Here is a 15,035-nt window from a genome sequence, read left to right as displayed (position 1 = left end):
CATTGCACATTCTTATCAGAGGATTGAAATTTCTGCATTTATGTAATGTGACCTCATTATTTTTATTATGGTTACAATATTATTAATTGTAAATGCCAACTTAGCCTTGTAATAATGATCAAGTCAATATAAAACCAGTTCCTATAAAACTTTGGCACGGTATTGCACTGCTTTTAGTCTTTAAAGTACTGGTGGAAGTTTGATTTGTTTTTGATTGGCAAGAAGATAGTAGTTTATTGACTCTTCCTTGATCCTTCTAGCTTGTTAGGGAGGTTTGTCTTGAAAAGGGTGATCATATACTTGCCTTCATGTTGTTAGATACTCATATGATTGATCATTTACAGGCGCGCACACACACACAGTACATTGTTTTCCGCAAACAAGAGTCAACAAGAACAGGGGCTATCAAGCTCCAACAAGGACAAATGATGTACTGATAAAGTAGTCTATACTATCAATCTACTCTCTTCGAAATCTTCCAAAGCATGTGATATCTTTGTATGAGTGAGAGGCCAAGACGAAGAAATTATTAACTGAAAATCATGCTTCCTGTCTGTTTTAATATATAGTGTTCTGAATATTTCAGATTATGTTATTGTTTTTATTGTTTTATTACAAATATTGCTCTCTTCCTCAAAGTGTTTTTTTTTTAAAACAGATTTTTTTTGAACAGATATGAAAACAGTCATTGAGGTATAAACATAAAAAATAAAAAAATAAAAAAGAGCATAAATTATTTTTTTTTGTTTACAAAACAAAACAATGTTTACCTGGTCTGCACATAAGCCAAAAAAAAAAAAGTGTTCTTCCACACTGACACCAAAGCAAAACCTCTCTAAACTGAAAGGGAAAATACCAACCTAGACTTGTGAGAAGCTGTAATGTTCATAGGGGATGGTGGATTTGTCTGTATCTGTACAAGCTGGGTCATACAACATATAAACCAAGACTAAAGCTGAGAATAAAGTAGGGAAAAAAAGCCCTATAAAGGTCACATGCGTTGATACAATGTCATCATCTCTCAAGTTAACATGAAAGCATGTAAGGAAATACACTATGACCTGTAGACTCTGGAATGCATCTCACCTTAAGTCATGTAACAGAAAATTATAAATTGGAACCACAAAGCCTCTCCCAAAACCAAAGGAGTTGAACTTGCTGGTACCTGTCAGTGTTACAAAATAAATGTGCAGTATATTGGACTCTAGTGTATCTTCAACCAGGAACCATAACAGCTTCTAGAAAAGATAAACTGAGTACTCTTTTCTATTAATCATTTATTAAGATGGTCTAAAGTGTCAGCCAATGTACAGAGCTTGGATATATGACTTCTCCCTTTCAGTAGCATGTGAAGAATACATTTGTAAAGCTAAGGTGCTATTGAGAGACTTATCATGGTGTTGCGATGCTCACCCAACCATTAACCTGACAAAATCGAGAAATTTTGTCTGTACCTAATGACATTGTTGAGAGGTATATTATTTCTCTGGAGACTCTGCACGAACCAGTCCCAAAATACTTGGAAATTGGCAGATAACAATCACAACAACTGAAATCAAGTGAGTAGCAGTTTAGTAAAATCAATTATTTGCATTGGCAAACAGCAAAAGTAAGGACTAAGTACATTTATACTAAGCAGAGGCATCTAAGTGACATGTAATTTATTTCAAAGGGTATCAACACAAGGGTATACACAAGGTGTATATGTTTTAGGATTAAGTACTCAAGAAAATTAGAGGCTATCATGTTAAACTGTCTATTGCATTGCATAACCTGTCATGGTTAAAAAAAAATAAACCCAACTTCATTAACAATGCAACTTTGACAAGATGATTGTTTGGATTTTGCATTCAAGTAGGTGCATCATCTGGTAACACAGGTTTGTCAGGTACTGCATGGACATGCTGAGTGCACATTATTGGGGAGGGTAGAACTTTTTACATGAAAGTTTTCAATGGTTGGTATTGTTGGGCTGCAAGTTTGACAGTTTATCAGCTATTAATTTCTTGTCCACTGGTTTGGACAAGATTGTGGGCTGGTAGGATAATGGCCTTGATCTTCAGATCAACTATGTACTTGTAAGATGTATTTCAGGGCTGAGAGTTTGGAGAATGTTTTATGATACCTGGCAGCATCTGTGAAAAAGAAAAGAAAACAGTAGTAAAAAGTAGGAGAGCAGGGCTATTTCTAGAAAAACAAGGATGTTAAAATTGAAACACGTGTACTGTTACTGAATTCAAGCAACTGACCAAACCACTCTTCTGTCAATACAATCTATAATACAATGCATAGTGGTGTAAGTGAGGTAAGAGGAGCTAAAAAATATTGCAGTTTGGGTGTGTTTCACTGCTAAACCTACAATAAATTATTTAAAATTCATCTTTACATTCAGCCGTGACGAAGTTTCTGTGTTTCATATATAAACATGTTTCTGAAGAATGTTATATAAGTTTTTTTTTTTTTTTTTTTTTTTAAAACATTGTTATATCATACATTCCCCTCCCAAGAGCCAAGTCACCCAAGAGAATCTTAAAACTAAGCATTTTAGTAGACATAAATTAGTTTATAGAACATTCTTTTTGGACTTGGAAAGAGGTTTTGCATTCTAAAAATTGCAGTATATGTGCAATGAACTCTTTTACTGTAAGATCAAGGAAAAAAAAAAATTCTCACAATATGACTTCTTTAACGTTACTAAACTTGTGTGTATATATTGCATTCTAAAAATTGCAGTATATGTGCAATGATATATATATATATATATATATATATACTTAAGATACACTATCTCTTTTTCTTTTGCTTTGTGTTGTAGGCAAGTAACGTTTTTTCTTGTAAACAACAAAAAACATCTGATAAATCTAAAAAATAAACAAATAATTATATAATTAGCTACAGTATTGTATTATTTCAAATGGTACTTTGGCTAATTAATTTTCTAACAAATTAAAAACTTTTAATAGCCTATCTATTTAAAATACATTTTATAAAGTGATAAAAATCCATTTTATGGATACATTACTATCTGGGCTGGTAATCCAGTGGCCTTAGTTTCATGGAGCTTATCCATTAACTGGAGAGCTACTGAGTTTCTATAAACAAAACACTTGACCCCAGGTTACTCCTGAGAGACCATTCCTGTAGTAAGTGCTTGCCAAATAACCAAATAACATGGGTACTATGGCAGCATTTCTTTAATGAGAGTGTTTCTTTCCATGTAAGAACCTTCTTCTTTCCTTCTGCATAAGGCCCCTGGCATAGGCGGAGTTTAGGGGGGGCTAGGGGGGGTAATGCCCCCCCAGACGAGAGCCAGTAATTATTTTTTATGGGGTATAAATGAATTATAAAAAATTAAATAATTAACATTTTCTCCTCATTTCATTTGTATTATTTTATTATTTTTTAGTGGTTAGAATAAGTACGTTTTGGGTTAAATGAATTATTTAAGTCCCATATCCTCCCGAGTCGCGGATGGTTCTTAACTTGAGAGGACATGAGAGGACTCTCATTTCGTTATTTTCCAGCTTTAGCAAGTTAACAAATATTCGTTGTTTTCTTTATAAACTCGCTAATAAAAATATGGTGGACTGAGTCATTTCTGGCTGAATTGGACAGGCGATTTGAAGCGATGGCCTTGAGTGTGGCGCGTGATTCAGTTAAAGCACATACACAAGGCTTATTCACCCTTGGCTAGTGACAGCTGAAGTGGATCTTGTGAAATGTGCGATAGCATCGTCGATTACTCTTTAGAAACTTAAAGATGACTGTGCATACCATGAGCGCTTAGACTGACCTGAGATTTGCCCCGCAAACATTTCAGCAGTTATTATAGGCCCGTGTGTCCCGCATTTCTGTCGACTGAACCAGCCATGCCATTAATTATGAATTTATCAGTCTTTTGCATGCCAAAGTAAATTTCTGCATATACATATTACGCCAAATAGAAGCAGAAAACCGCGCTATATTTCATCATGAGATCGGGTTAGCCCGCAACAATTAATTTGTTGGCTATTTTACAAATGGGAATACAAATAATTCATGACAATATTTAAAATTCAAGCTGCCCATAAAATTTATAGTGAAAAGTACTTTAAAAGCATCTGGAATGCAATAAAGTGTTTTTTAAAGCTGGTTTTTAAAGCATTTGCTGAATGGATAATATTTTTTTTTTTAAATAGGATAATTTTTAATTCATATATCAGACAAAATTGTGTTGCAGCAAGTCCTTTAAATTTTAAGGTATTCAGAACAGAGCAACATAAAAATCAGAAGAAATTTTTTTTTTTATATAATTTTCTATACAATTACAGGACAAAGTTTTACATATGCCATATGTATGTTTTTTTTATTTTTTATTTTTATTGTACAGAATTATAAAATAAAATGCAAATTATAATCGGGCCTGTTTTAGGCTTTTCCTTATTTTTAGATTTTAGACATCCATCAATTATGGTTATGAAAAAAATTACTCGCCATCTCATTGGATGTGCCTTTAGAGAGAAATGCACGGATTACACAATGAAAGAGTTTCTATTTTCAATTTGAATTATTTCATTTTAAAGAAGTAATTTAAAGCTTTCTATATATTTTTTTTTATCATTTCTGTGAGGCAATTCACTGAGTTTAGGTTCATCATTGAACCTAAGAAAAAAAAATCATTGTGAAGTACTCCTGTTCAAGACCGAGACGGCAGAAAGCGTTTGTTTTCTTTATTTTATAAAACACAACGTGTTGTTGATATTGTGAGTGCACACAAACAAAACTAGACCCTTTATAGTTTAAAATGATGTATTCCTCTTACCTTTATGAGCAAAAATGACTGCGTATTTTAAGTTGTTTCCACTGCTAGAAAAAAATACTATTGATCGCGCTGGCGCCTCCATGTCCTGCGGCTTCCACTCTCCACACAAACGACTGGATAAGCGTCTAACAGCGCACATTTATCTAGGTTAAACATTTAAACTAACATTGTAATATGCTTCAACTGTTATAAATATAGATTTATATATAAGATGTGATGATTTGAGAAGGCTAAATTGATTAAACATATATGCTATGATCAATTCACTGTCTGCCGCTGGCCGCTTACATTTAAGGAACAAAAAAATGCTCCAAACGTTTATCTAAATTAAATTATAAAAAACTAAACGAAATATATTCACTTTTCCATTACATACAAAACTGAACTACTTTAATAGCTGAAAGAGTAGTATAAGCTGTTTTGGGGAAATGGGGAAAAAAGACTGGCTAGGGCCTATATTTGAGGGCCCTGCAGGGCTCTAATCCACTTCATCCAATGCTGTTTTGTTCTCTGTTTTCATCTGTGAGCATGCTCTTGATATATGTATTTTACCATTTAGTTGAGTTTGAAACGTGTGGCACATTCGTTTTGCTCTCACTGATCATTTGGTCCTCCATAAAAAAATAAATAAAAAAAAAAACTCTGTGCCTACCCTCGGGAAAAATGTTTTATTTATTTATTTATTTATTTATTTATTTATTATGTATTTTACTGTCGAATATATATTATAAAAAATATATGAAATATAGAACAAATAAAAAAAAAAGTGTTCGTGGCTCATCTGCCAGTGGGTGCCCCCCCAAGCATAAAAGTGAAACTCCGCCTATGGCCCCTGGAAAATAGGTAAGGATAGTTATGGCATAAACAGGGAGACTGTTAATTAACCATAAATAAAAGAAATAACATTTTAATGAACCTATCAATATCATTTTCTTCTGTGAATGTTAAAGCACTTGTGAAAGTATCAATGTAGTACCAATTTACAAAATGCATATTTTAGCAAAGAGGTATGTAAAAATTGCTCTTGTAAATAGGTTTGTTGAAGACAAAGGTAGGATTGGGTACTTTGTCAATGTGCATTTGATTTATTGGGAAACGTAGATATTAAATTAACTCAGAAAAACTACAGAGTCAGACATAATTGATTTGTTATTCTGCATTACATGCTAAGTAACCCTGATTATCATTTCATGCCAAAAATAGCTCATGTAAATTTACAGATAAAAAGGATTGCAGTGGTCTTCATAAAAGGCCTTAACAATGAGAGAAGAAAGCAAAGGACCTCTCCTTTCCTTAGTTCTGTGTGCCCTACATACTAAATCTTGATTTCTTTGTCAGGGGATGAAAGTTTCAGACCTGTAGGTCACTTTGATTCCAGTAATGCTTCCGCTGGCTTGCACAGTAGGCCATCCATGAACTGAATTGTTATTAAGGTTCACATGGACCCCAAAGTGTTTAAGTCAGGTTTACTTATGTGACCTAAATCCCAGTGCCGGCTTTTCTCTGCAAATATGCAAAGCTTTTTCACTCCTACCTTTGCTTACAATGACCAAATCTTTCATTATAACAAATCTTTAATGAATGTATCCCCTGTGTTCTGAACATTACCACATATTTTAAAAGTGTCACACTCGGGAAACAGAAACAATATGGTATCTGAATGCAAATGTTAAAAAGTACAGCAATGCACATTATAGTACGTATATAATATATCAATGCTAAGATATAATGAGTTATGTTTATCTTGGGGGCAAGGAAACACATGCTTTCTGATGTGATATTGCTCATTTCAGGCCATGCATTTACATCATCACTCATTCTCGACACACTGTGCTCAGCCTGTTCGCAGTGTGTTCTCCCATGGGCTCTGACTGTACTCTCCAGTTGAAGTAAAGGTGAGAATGAAAATGTCTAACAGTTCAATAGCAGCTCCACCAGCTAATGAGAGTCTAAGCTAATGTAGTATCTCTAGTGTTTTCACCCTTAAGACTGCAGTATATGAAAATGGAAAAGATTGATAGCAAATGAAGCTCTACTTCGATTTTCTCTGTTGGCCAGTGAACAATAAAAATAAACTTACTTTTAAAAATAAGTTTAAACTTTTGTTAAGAGATTTTGCTAGCATTTTGGTTCCTGCAGTTAATCTGTTTTTCATCATGTTTTAAGTTGCTTAGAGTATCAGATGTTTGAACATTGTTTCTCCTACAACATTTAATGAAACGCATGATTTGTTATGTGTTGTATATTCTTACTATTGAAAAACCATTATACAGAATTTGGTTAAATACAATGGCCTTCACATTGATGCCAACCTTCACCCATCATTAAAAAACATTAAAGGAACAGTTCTCACCCCAAAATGAAAATTTGCTGAAAATTTACTTACCCTTACTAAGAAAAATCGTTTCTTCTTTAGAACAGATTTTGAGAAATTTAGCATTACATCACTTGTATAAAAAAATGATCTTCTGCAGTGAATGGGTGCCATCAGAATGACAGTCCAAATAGCTGTTTATAACATCACAATAATCTACAAGTAATCAACACAACACTGGTCTATCAGTTGACATCTTGTGAAGTGAAAAGCTGTGCGCTTGTAAGAAAAATAGCTTCCGGCTATAATGTAAGTCCTTTAATATTTATTTCTGCAGTGAAAATATCATCTAGTCTAATTCAAGAGAAAAATATGCACAGATCAAGCACTTTTTACAAGTGAAAACAATCCAAAACAGTTCTAAATGACTCTGTCAGTACATTTTGATGTAAGGACAACAGGGACTGGACTTTTTTCCCGCAGTATGAAGCTTATGGATTATGAACCTTTTTACTTTTGGCCAGAAGCAACAGTTTAAGTTAACACGGCTTAATGATGGATTTGTTTAAATTTCAATAATAACAGTAATTTTATATTAATAACATTATTTTTTTGAATGGTAATGTTAAATGCTGATTCATTTTACCATGTTACCTAGAGTGCGTCTCAATCTGCTCCCTAGTTCAGCAGTACACTGCCCAGGGAATTTGTGGGAATCTAGTCATGTCCCAATGTCAAATATTTTTTTTTCTTCTGTGCACTGAAATGCTCACTCTCTTTCCAGAATGTATCATTAACAATAAATCTAAAAAAAATATGTATGTTTTTTTTTTCAGTCTTTGACAATTGCTAGTTTTGCACAACCTTGGCATTTTTGCTTTAATAAAAGTCAGAATCAGAGGACAAGTGCATATTTCAAAGCAGCTCTGTAATTTTAACAGCTTAGTGGATACACAAAACCCCCCAAAACAAACAAAGGATATTGGTCATGGCGTGTTATATAGCTAGATTTTAACGAGTGACCTTGTAGTTGTGTTGCAGGTAATTGAATCATCAGTGTCCAAGTTTTTAGTGGATGTAGTGGCCAAATTCGTGTTCACAATACTGAATCACATCATAGGTGACTAGGGAGTGGAATGAGGTACAGGCCTAGACATCCTGTGGATTCAGTGGTTGTATTTTGTTTTATAATGTTCTGTCACACTGCTGACAGGCTGGAAAAGATAAAATCAATTTGTCTTCCATACCGTAGGGGAATGCAGATGTTGCTCAACTGTGAGACAAATCTGAGTCTGACTCTGCCAGAAATGGAAGCAACTCTGTCTCATGCATGAACTTCCTAAATCAATTTACCCACACTGCTACCTCCAGCCAGTATAGGATATTATTAAAACACACCCAGTCTGTTTGCACAGACTGCCATTTTCTCTATATCAGTGAGGAAAACCTGAAGAGAGCTACAGCAGCAGGCGAAATGCTGGTTGGCCTACTTCACATAACTACGCTGGTGGGCTGTTTATAAAAAAAAAGTATCCAGTGAAAAGGAATCTAAGTGTACTTGTGGCCAGAAGTGAATGTTACAGTGCTGTTAAAATATAGAACTTAGAAAAAGTGTCAATAGCATAAACATAAATAAATACTATTTATTTTGTAACATTTAAATTAATTAATTAATTAATTTTTTAACATATAATTTATTATTTTGTTTGTATTGTTTTGTTTAATTTAATTAATGTTTTGGTTTAGATTTAATTTGAGTGGTGTGCTGTGATGCATTTCGTACACTCTGGTTGGCTAAATAAAATATGGTTTATACTACAGAACTAGTTCTTATTGGACCTGGTCATTTTGACAATGATCTCCCTATATGATAGATTGTTTAAGATATGTGCCCATGGCCCATAGATTTTGTCCTGCTGGAGTAGATGCCCTAACTCAAGCAAATGAAGCAAACAGTCAGACAGACTCCAGGCTACACACTCGCCCAAATATTCTTTGTACACATGCTCCATTCAGTCATATTACCTCAACTGAGAAACATAACCTTGTTTCCACTGTAGTAGCTTCATTATTGATATAGCTGAGCAATTGCTTTTTGGGAAGCATGGAAAATACTGATATTTACTACTATTTACTGTAAAGAGCTATTTGTTAAACCATCGCTATATATCAAGATCAGTTAGTGCATAATGGAGTCTGTTTATCTAAAGATAATTCAATCTTGTGTCATTTTTCAGATTCCCAAAAAGAATTAGCTTATATCTGATATGTGGCGTAATGTATTTTCAAACAGTAATGTATATACATGCATTTAATATGTATGCACATCCAATAGATATATTCATATATAAGCTGTAAATCTCTAGTGAGCTTACTGAAAGGTACCAGAAAAATCAATGTCAAGCTCCAACAATTTAGCACAGCACAGAGTAATTGAAATTGCTTTGATTATTTTGCCAACGTGCCTTTCTCTATTAGTTTAGACTATTCCCCTGTGCCTTAAAAAAAAGGAAGCAAACTGTTGCCTGTATGTTTTTAATTTATTTTCAAAACAAATCTGCGTGCTTATAAACTCCGGTAAAGAAAATCCAAGGGTTCTTTTTATTTTATTTTATATATATTGTAACATAAAATGACAGTGACTGATGATATGGCTGGTACACCTAATTCTCGAGTTCAGCGAGAGAGACGTATTCTGTACAACCTTCATGTGTCCTTTACACCAATCAAAGAATTCTATTTCTTTTACCATAGCAAATTGCAGCCAGAGACTTCAGTCCCACAGTGAACTAGCTAATGCTGAATGTCTGTCTCATACTCCTCGAAGACAGTTGTTTCCTCTGTATTAAATCCGTAATGCACAAGGAAAAACTCAGTTTGACAGCAGGCAAGATGGGGGATAAATATAGGCACAATCCAGAAGCGGTACATTGTGCTTTCCAAATAAAAACTTCCAGTGACAAATAGCAGTGGACATGTAATGGCACACACAAATATGGACTACTGCATAATTACATATTCTTTTTGTTGTCAAGATTATGGGAATATTTGTAAAAATAGATGCAATTTAATGCATTTTGTTCAAGAAAAATGTCACAATAGGCACATTTAAGAACATCGTGACTGGTTAAGTCATGTGATATACAGTCATCCTGCATTCTTTGTTATGCAAGGGAGGCCTGCATCTGTGTCTAAGTCTACAAGAATTTATTTTCACCTGAGGCTGAATTGGTTTGTCTGTAGTAACCGTAACCAGTTCTGTGTATTTTGTCTGTTTAAAGAAAAAAAAAATCTTTAAAATCATATGCAGAAAAAGGTTATTTTCATCAAAAGGATGAACAAAGTGAAGAGAAATTGATCCCTGAATAAACACAGTAGTAACACTAGAGCAATACATACTATACAAAAAGTAAACTAAAACTGATTTAGAGATTTTGTTCTAAAGAGATGATGAAACACCTAAGTTTGCCTCTGACATCTCTGTTGTGCAGGCAGGTTGTTGCTGTCAGGCCCAATGCTTCTGTTTGTTAGACTGGAAAATCTCAAACTGCCAAACTGTTTATTCAAATTGACTTCTTTTGCTCAATAGGACTAGGAAATGTGCCAAATAGCAATCAGTAGTGCGTCATACATTAGATCATGTGAACGACACGGTTACACATTCCAGTTTACTGATAAGAAAAATATGAAGATTTGGCTAAGGGCCATTCCATTTCCTTAGTCTGAAATTTAGAATTGACGTCTGAAATTGAGGCAAATACATACAGAATTATGCGCACAAACATCTCCCAAAATTATTATTTTTTAAATTAATAATTAAATTTCCAACAGTTTTATGTGATCAAATGCTTTCCAGGAATTTATGCTGTTTATAACATTATTTGTATTATATCCCTACTTAAATGCAATTTACATTATTAATTATTATTATCATTATTGGATAAAAAAGCTGAAAAAAAAACTATGTGTAGACAAATCAGATCAGAAATCAGCAAATGAATAAATGCAGTTTCAAACATTTTAATTATGAATAAAATAAATAAATTAATGTATTAGCAGTGAAGTATTACAGTGATGGCAGTTTGAAGTGTGCTCAATTTTTACTGTACAGTACTAGGCAGTATTTTACATTATTGCACATTAAAGAAGTGTGCATCATGCTGTATAAAATAATAATATTTTAAAAAAGACAGAAAAAAAATGATTATTCTGAATGAGAATGTTATTATTGATAACTGAAAAGTTTTACAAACAATTACAAAGAAATGGTAAAACATTGGATTAAACATTAAATTTTTAAGTAGAAAGACTGAAATAGTGTGTTCTTATTTTATTTACAACTTTGAAAAATTATTGTTTACAGTGCAATGACATGCTGAATGTTGCACTACAAGAGGTGTCAGCCTCACAAGAAATCATCTGTTAAACCGTTAATATGTTGTTGACACTCAAGTCACTTCAACTTCACCGATGTGAAAGTTAAAATGTGAGTAAGGCCTGTAGATAGACCAAGTGTCCCTAAAAGTTATAGTTTGGGATAGCAGGGTGATAAGTCAGTTAGCCCTAGGCTTGCTGATGCACGGCCCAGCAACACCATTTGTCAAGTCTGACTGCAAGCACCTGGAGGCCATTGGAGATGGGTTGGAATTCTCTAAGGGAGGCCATGGTTGACGGGTAAAATCATTGCTAATATCCATTCTGAGTCTTATTAGTCCTGAGGATCAAAGTGACAACATTAGGCTGGTAAAAAGAAGTGCAGTTTGTTTGTGCAATGGTCCTGCAGTGCACAAAACAAAGGCAGTAGGTAAGGAAACAAATCTTGATGACATATATTTAGAGAGGTTAAACTTTCTGAAAGATGCTGCATTTCCATTAATTTATTTTAATTCAATTCAATTCAATTAAATTCAATTCAAGTTTATTTGTATAGCGCTTTTTACGATACAAATCATTGCAAAGCAACTTTACAGGAATTTAAGTTTCTACTATGTTTATTAGTAGCTTATCAGTGGTGACTGTCAGTTTATGTGCATACGGCAGGAATGTTCAGAAAAATCAATAAAAGACGTAAACAAACAGACGATTAACACTATTAACAGCAATTATGCAATCAAACTTATAGCAAAATGTGATAGTTCTGTACAGTATGTTGTCTCTGGGTTAGCATCATCTGAGGTCCTTTTATTATTATTTTTTTTTTATTAAGATTTGCTTACACAGTATTTTGCTTGTCTTCTAGTATAAATATCTAAACATACTTAAGCAGTAATTTCAGATTAGACTCATTCCTTCTCTAGAGGTTTGTCCATTTTGAATGAATTGCAAGATCTTTGCAAATATTTCGTTTATCTGTGCTTTTGTGATAAATTTGTATTTTTTCTTAATGTTTCAGCATGACAAGTGTGCAAGTATATACACTGCAAATAAATAAATAAATCTTACTCAATATTTTTTGTCGTTTTTTTTTTCAGTAAAATCCCTCTTTACTTAAAAAAATTGCATCTATATTGCATAATGTTGCATTATAATAAGACTTTAATTTTTTGTTAAAATTAAATTTTAATGAAAATGAAATGTTACATTTGTTCTGATGACATGTTTTGGTCACATTTTCTATATATATATATATATATTTGCATTGTGTTATGGGGTAAGGTTAAAGTATGAATTGAGTGAGGAGAGTATTTTATGGGGAAAAAAGAGAGAGAAAAGTCTAAGAAAAAAAAAAGTGCATTTACGTGAGTAGAATTTTTTTCATTGCTTATCCTCCACTTTATCCTTTATAATGACCCTTCCAAGTGCTCTAAGGTTTCTGGTACAATCACGGTTAAAAAAAAAAAAAAAAAAAAAAAAAAAAAAATTCTTTCAAAGCAGTTAAAATGTCAAACTACAATTCAAGGATCTCATTCGAATTCCCGTAATTAAGCTGTCGGACATTTAATGAAGGGCTATGCAGCAGACCATCTAGCCAGTGGAAGGCATTTGGACAAGCTGTCATTTTGACAAGAACTTCTAGCTGCCACTGCATGTTGGCGATCTTTTCTATTCTATAAGACTGTCAAATTAATCAGATTTTAAAGCTCCTTGCATCTCAATATATACAATTAATGCTTTTATTTTGCTAATTTAATCTTTTTTTTTCATCTCAAAATCTAACTACCCAAAATCAAACCTTAAGTTTGAATTACCAATAACACTTTACAATATGGTCTGATTAGTTATGCATTGACTAATGATAACTATACAGCTTTTAATTTTAATAATATATTAGTGAATCACAGAATTAACATTAACTAAGAATAATAATTAACTAACGTGCTACTAAATGAAACCTTATTGTAAAGTGTTACCAAAGTACTATAAGGTGCAGTATGCTCCCACACGTTACAGTACTCGTCACATAGCAGTACACAAACACAGCAAGAGAAATAATATTCTGTCATATTGACTTCTCGGGGAGAAGAAACCAAGCTGGCAAGGTAATAGTGCCCTCATATTCCCTAAATGTCTCTGTTATGAAGAAATGTTACGGTTACGCCCTTGAGGTGCTAAGATTCATCTCTGAGATATTGGAAAACACATGTCACACATGTGCCTCCTTTTATTGGCTCTGTGCCAACAAAGATGCCTGGACGCTTTGATCGATCTCTTATATAATGTGCACAGCATTATATAGCTTCACATCCAACTCTAAGTTGTTGAAACACTTCACATTACTGGAAATATGACAAGATACTCTCTGTTGACTAATTGGCAGCCGTTTACCCTGCTAACAATGTAGTTTACCTACTTTTGAAGGGATCTTAAATCTAGAACATTCGGTTTGTTTTGAAAGATTATGTAAGTGACATTTAGCATAACATATGTTTCATTTATACATTTTGCATTACTGCACAACCTAGGTTTGAAGCGTACCAGATGGCTTCCTAGAGAGGCCAATAATTTGCCTCCCCCACTTGAAGGTTCTCACATTGATTTATATGGTCTATATCACATTTTAAATCTCTCATCTGAAGCTGAGTAATGTTTTATAATCACTGTCTTGAGTGAGGGGGAAGCAGCATTGAGAACATACACACTGATTGCAGCATCTTACAGATGAAGTAGGTTACTAACTTTGTCACCTCTGAAGCTGCGCTTGTAATCAGGAAAACAGCATGTACCAGCACTGCTTAGCTATGGGTAGGCTATCTCTTAATATGATAACCACTTAGAACGATGTACACAAACTTAGTCTAAAAAGTGATTTGCCATTAGGCTGAAATGAGATGAGACTATCACATTAGAGATATTTAAACAAAGCTAGAATTATTGTATTTAGTATTTTTTAAACATAATTCCCTCATATGCATTGTATACTGTTATAAGCAGTTTTTAAATCACTAAGAAAAAGCACATTACGCACACTGAGAAGTGTTTGGGTGGATGTGACTCATTTTGTGTTCTGTGAGCCTAGCCAATTCAGTGATTCACATAACACACTCCACCAAATTATTGGTCATTAGGTGCTAAACTAAGTACGTTAATGCCAAAATAGTCACATTAAGCTCATTATTTTGTGCCACTGAGTCCTGATTGCATTCCATAGACACACTTTAGAAACACTTTAGCATGTTTTTTTTTTTTTTTAAACGGTACTTATTAAGGAAATAATACACATTAAAAGAATAGACTTAAGTGTGTGTGTGTGTGTGTGTGTGTGTGTGTGTGTGTGTGTTTTTTTTTTTGCGGGTGTGTGTGTGTGCGTCTTTTTTATATGAAGTTTCAGTTTATATAATCATATTAACTTAATATTGTAATATCGAAAAGCTTACTACAGTTCAAGTACTATACATGTATTTTAGAATGTAAGTTAACACAACAAAATAATAATCACTTCTTTAAAGCCTGGCGAAGGATTATTAAAAGATTACTGATTTA

The sequence above is a fragment of the Cyprinus carpio genome, chromosome B6, assembly GCF_018340385.1.
Source record: "Cyprinus carpio isolate SPL01 chromosome B6, ASM1834038v1, whole genome shotgun sequence".
NCBI classification, from domain to species: Eukaryota; Metazoa; Chordata; class Actinopteri; order Cypriniformes; family Cyprinidae; genus Cyprinus; species Cyprinus carpio.
Note: the sequence above shows the minus strand (reverse complement) of the source record.